Source organism: Aulonocara sp. 'chitande type north' Nkhata Bay, linkage group LG5 (genome assembly GCF_057382095.1).
Source record: "Aulonocara sp. 'chitande type north' Nkhata Bay isolate Kocher_YH1m ecotype deep benthic linkage group LG5, A_spYH_male_GT1.1, whole genome shotgun sequence".
Lineage (NCBI taxonomy): Eukaryota > Metazoa > Chordata > Actinopteri > Cichliformes > Cichlidae > Aulonocara > Aulonocara sp. 'chitande type north' Nkhata Bay.
Window position 1 is genome coordinate 4,306,484 of NC_141348.1, and position 6,000 is coordinate 4,312,483.

Below are 6,000 nucleotides of genomic sequence, written 5' to 3' on the forward strand. Positions count from 1 at the left end.
TTAGCTCTGCACTATCCTTTCCTGTGACCTTTGGCCAGGTGTGTAACTTGTCTCCAACGGCCTTAGCAATGACAAAAGGCTCTCCATAACGTTCATTGAGCATATTCCATGCTGCCTCATATGAGTCTTCAGAGCCAATCAGAAAATAGCCATCTAAGGCTTCCTTAACACAGCCACCAACATACTTCTGTAGAAAAAATATCTTTTCGTGGGAATGTTCTTTCTCTCTATTAGAGTCTGAAAGGACGCCTTCCAATGCTTAAACTTAAGTGGATCCCCACTAAATACCGAGGGCTCTGGAATAGGCAGTCTATTAGCTGACATAGCTTCTGCCAAAACCTTTACAAGCTCACCTGTGCTCTCATAAGTGACATTTAACTCTCTTCGTGGTTGTAAGGGTTGATTAGCAGTATTCTTGGACTCTGTTACCTGTAAGTTTGCAGGGTTTAGAGTGACTCTTTCTTGCTTTACTGAAACGTAGTCTTCCTCATAAACTTGTAGTTTTGCCTGTGCTGCCTTGAGTCCTTTCAGATTTTCCAATCTTTCAATTTCTCTTCTTAAGTCCTCAACTGACTTTCTCCTTGCAGCACTTTCCTCTTGTTGTCTCTTTATCACAGCCACTTTCTCCCTTTCTCTTTGTAACTTGCGCTCAGTTTCCTCCTTTTCCTCCAGGAGACGTTGTGACATTGCAGCAGCTGCTTGCTCTGCGGATATGCGTTTGTCTTCTTCTTCAAGCATTTGCATTCTTTCTCTGTACTTCTCTTGTTCTGTCATTATCTGAAGCACAGCCTTTGTGGCTTCATACTCTGCTGCAGCTTCTTGTCTTTTGGAGGAGGAACCATTAGAAAGAACTGTATTGGCTTTAAATGGACTATGAACTGAGACACTAACAGAGCTAGAGGATGTAAATATAGAGCCTGCATCAGGCCATACAATCTCCTCTTGAGTTTCTCCTTTAATGTGACATTTGATCTTTTGCAAAACTACTGTAGTCACTGATGTGCATTTGTCTAGCTTGGAACGCATATCATGAGGTGGTCCATCCATTGCTCTGTATTCATCATAAATATCATTAAGCTCGGCTGCTTCTCTTTGTACAACGTTCATGTGACCTTCAAGAATGTCAGGTGGATCTCCTTTTATAACAGATTTTTTTGCCACCTTGATTAATGCTTTCCATCTGTCATAAATACTGTCAAAGCGACGTTGCAACCCTTGTAACCTTTGATTATGGAATTCTTTTCCTTTTTCTGTGAGCATGCGAGACCTTTCACTTCTACGTTGCTCTATTTGCACTGTTTGCTCTAAAGAGGTTTCATCCACTTGCCTTGCAGCTTGTTCTGCACTGGGAGCTTCAATTTCTGTCTCATTTGTGTCTGACATTTTGTTTTTCTTGTAATGCACTTATTTGTTGATGCAAAATCTCCCTTTAACTTGACTTGAGTAATGAATTGTGAACTTGGGTGCATTAATTCCCTTCTTGCTAACTTGTGATGCTGTTGTTGTCAGGCTTAACACAGTTCCTTATTGTTTCTCCTTCCTTGTGTCATCTTTCCAAACATAAACTTTAATGTCTGGCTTCTGGACATCTTTATGAAGAAGCAACTGTGAACTTGTGTGTCCATTAACATTTGCAGCAGCTTGGTCCTTGGTGCACTGGCACGATGTTGCCACCAGGGGGCCGGGAATCATGCAGGTCCGAGTTCGACTATCACTTCTACCTCTTCTTAAAGTCAATAAAGAGTTCTTTTACTGATGGCATGAAGTTGGCTTTAATGTTAGTTGTAAGATCTTGGGGTTGTCACAGCTTCACCTTGATCACAAACTACGCCACCGTCGAACTAAAACATAACATAAAATCCAATGAGATAGTAAGACGAGTGAAGTAAAGACATAAAATGATCTATATAACATACAAACATACCTCGCTGGCTGACCCATGCTTTGAGGCAGAAATGAGCACTTTACAGATACTTTTAAGAAACAACTTTCTCTGAATTAAATTGGCTTCTCTTGCTTCAACTTGCCATGCTCACACATCAACATGGGCGTGCATCTCCCTCAGGTGCACCAGTGGAACCAAAATGCAGTACAATAGTTCCTACATGAGAATTTTCACAATAAATGACCTAATGGCATATAAAATATGCATAGTGCAAAACAAAATACATTAACTGAAAGTAAGGCAGTAAAACTATTACTCTTGTTCTCTTCTGCTTGTTTTCTTTTTTCTTTCTCAGCAGGTGATCCAGGTGATTGATATATGCATTTTTTTTTCTCTGCCCGTTCTGTTGGTTTTTGTTTTTTGCCCTTCTCCCCCGTCCCTCTTCTCAGCTGTTTCTCTTTCCCTCTTTCTTTCTCCCCTTCTTTCCCCCAGTCAAGTCTGTCCCGTATTCAGCAAGTGAAAATAAAATAAACAATAAAAGGTGAATCAAATGGACCATTACGGCAAGGCTGGGATGGTCAATTTGGTAAAGTAAATCTGTTGGGCATCTTTGTTTGCCTTTAGACAACAATTCTGATGGCAAAAGAGCCAAACGGGACAGGCCAAAAAAAAGAAGAAAAAAAAAAAAAGAAATATTTTTAAATGATCAGCTTGAACATTTTTTTAAAGATTAATGCAACCCCTGAAGTTTCTCCAGGCCTGCTTTGGGACACCCTGAAGGCTTACACCCGTGGACTGATTATATCATATTCAGCAGGCCTGAAACAGAAAAATCAGATGGAACAACGGAAATTAGAAATGGAATTGCACGAACTGCAAGATAAACATAATGAATCACCTTCAGAGCAATTAAGGAATGAAATTCAGGTGGTTAAAACAGCTTTGGAGGCACTATTGACAAGAAAGGCTGAGAAATCTCTTTTCTTCATGAGGCAGAGGTTATGAGTTTGCTAATAAACCTAACCGCTATCTGGCCAATCTTCTTCATAATAAGGGTGCTGGTTGTAATATCCCATGTGTTAGAGACTCATCTGGTTTACCTAAATATTTAATTATTAATGATACTTTTAAAACTTTTTATAAGCAGTTATATACCTCCCAGTTTAAATCAACATTGGAACAAGGTATGCATCACTTCTTCTTAGGACTAAATTTACCTAAAGTTACTGAAATCCAAAGGGATGATTTATGTAAACCTATAACGCAAAGTGAAATTTTGAAAGTTATTCAGATGCTTACAAATAACAAAGCCCCGGGTCCAGACGGGTTCACGGGGGAATTTTTTAAGAAATTTAGTACGATTCTGACTTCCCCACTGTATAAGATGCTTCTGCCCTCTTTTGAGGCAGGCACTCTCCCCCCCTCCTTAATGGAGGCTAATATTTCGCTAATTTTGAAGAAGGGGAAACCTCCTGAAGAATGCGCCTCCTATAGGCCTATATCTGTTTTAAATCTCGATTTGAAGATACTTGCTAAAGTCCTGGCTGTACGCCTTGAGCCAATACTACCTTCGATCGTTGAGAATGATCCAACTGGTTTTATACGGGGGCGGTATTCCACACATAGCATCAGGCGCCTACTTAACATTATTCAGCACTCGTCTTTGTTTAACCCTGAAGCTCTAGTCATCTCACTTGACGCTGAAAAGGCCTTTGACCGTCTGGAATGGCCGTTTCTTCTTTTCACACTTCAAGAATTTGGTTTAGGTGACAACTTCGTTAAATGGATCCAGATCCTTTATACTTCCTGTTAGGTATTTTAGTACCATGGTAGCATTTACTGGATATTGTTTTATAGTGACATTATGCAGGAAAACTCTGTCATTCAATAAGGCCCCTTTGTTTTAGTTATTTTTCTCTTTGACCCAAGAATTGATGTGTGAGAATCACAGGCTGGTACAAGGTTGAAATACCACAGAGATCACTCCCTCAGCTACATTAGTTTCTTAATCTTTTAGACGCCTGTTGAAGGCCAAATGGTTTGTTTCAGATTTCACTAATGTAAGAACTCTTCGTTTTGTGCCTTGAAAATATGTCGCTGAGATAATCACAATTGTAGCTGAACTAATAAACTACACAAAGGATGCTTCTTCACCCAAGGGCAGGAAGACGCTGCCTTATCTTGGTCTGTACTGGTTTAAACTGATAATCTGCTGTCTCATGAATTTTACCCTCTATATAAACTGTTGTACTTGTGAATAAAGTTGAGTCACTTTGGGAAGACAATCTAAAGCAGTCTCTGTTTTCTTGTTCTCCCAAGCTGCTCCCGAGCTGCTCGTACTAACACGCTGAATGGCATGCTTGAATATTACTTGAGAATATATTTGACTGTGTTACAGACTAAGGGACATTCTCTGCTGATAGGTGAAGGTACATTCTCTGCTGATAGACGTCCACGCCTCGGAGGAAGCCGATCCACGGAGTAGGCCCTGGAAACAGTTTCCTTCACTTCCCCTCTTTCGGCAGTGATTACCAATGGTTATAGGTCGGACAATTTCAGTATCGAACGTGGCAGTCGGCAGGGCTGTCCGCTGAGCCCTTTGTTATTCTCCCTGGCTATGGAACCCCTTGCCACAGCCATTAGGACGGATGCTGCTATTGAAGGACTCTGTTTGAACAATTCTCAACATAAGATTTCACTTTATGCAGATGACGTCTTAATTTTTCTAAATTCTCCTGCTCACTCAATTACTAGATTAGTTGCGTTAATTTCCCAATACGGCTCCTTCTCAGGCTACAAGATCAATTTTTCTAAAAGTGAGGCTATGCCCCTCTCTGTTCTAAATGAGGTTGATCCAAACATTTCTCAGCCTTTTCCTTGGTCTCCCTCCGGTTTCACTTATTTAGGGGTAAAGATTTCACCGAATCTAAAAGAAATGTATAGTCTGAACTACACCCCTTTAATTCAGACCATCAATCGCGATTTGGGTAGGTGGTGCAGCCTCCCTCTGTCTCTCTTAGGTCGTATTCATCTGGTCAAGATGAATATCCTCCCTCGCCTCTTGTATTTATTCCAGATGTTACCGCTTGCTCTGTCAAAAAGGTTTTGTCAAAATTAAATGGTTCAATTATTTCTTTTATATGGCGTAAGAAAAGACCTACACTCAAAAAAATGAAACGTTGACTTTAATTAAAATTATTTTGTCAACAGGTTCCACGAAATTGAATTATGTTAGTTTAAAGCAAAAATCTTTAGTTCATCTAATTTAAAAAAACTACTTAAGATTAACAAGACATATTTAAGACTAACTAAATCAAGTTATGTTGTATGAACAAAGATGATATATTTTCAGGTTAGATAGTTTAGATTAGTTACTTCAACACATTTCTTATTTGTGGCAGTAAAATGTTAAATTTAAGTTAGATTAATTCAAATATTATATTTTCAGCCACCTTGTGCTTTATTAATTAGTTTTACATAAATCTATTTTGTCAACAGGTTCCACACAAATGAATTAAGTACATCCAACTTATTTTTTAAAATTTCTTTTATTGCCAACACATTCAGTGAGCATTTGTGTAAACCCAGTCCAAAATAAAACACAACAGCTCATTAGGGTTAGTAATTAACAGTATGTAGACAGATGCAACATCAAGACTTTAAATTAAATGTCTGTATCTACCAGAAATAGAAGAAGAAAAAAAAACGCATTGAAGATCACATAACACATTGATAAGATGACACTTGAGTTATGCACATGTGATGCTAGTAAGGTCTGTGAGTGTTTTTTTCTTTTAGTGTCTAAAATGGATAGCAAAGTTGCTATTTGCAATGATTGCTTAGGGTCAGTCCAGTAACACAATGCCAATGAAGTGCTTGCCTTTAACAATGCAAAGTGAAGTGTCCACCTCAACAGCCACAATTTAAAAAAAATTTATGTAACAACAACAATAACAATAATAATAATAATAATAATAATAATAATAATAATAAATAGTCCACTGATATTAGCAATCAAAGAAAATTACATCACCATCCCAAATAAAACTTTAACAAAACATGCCAACATTATGGTCTAACAATAAAACAGCTTGTCAGCGTTCAGTTTTTTTGCA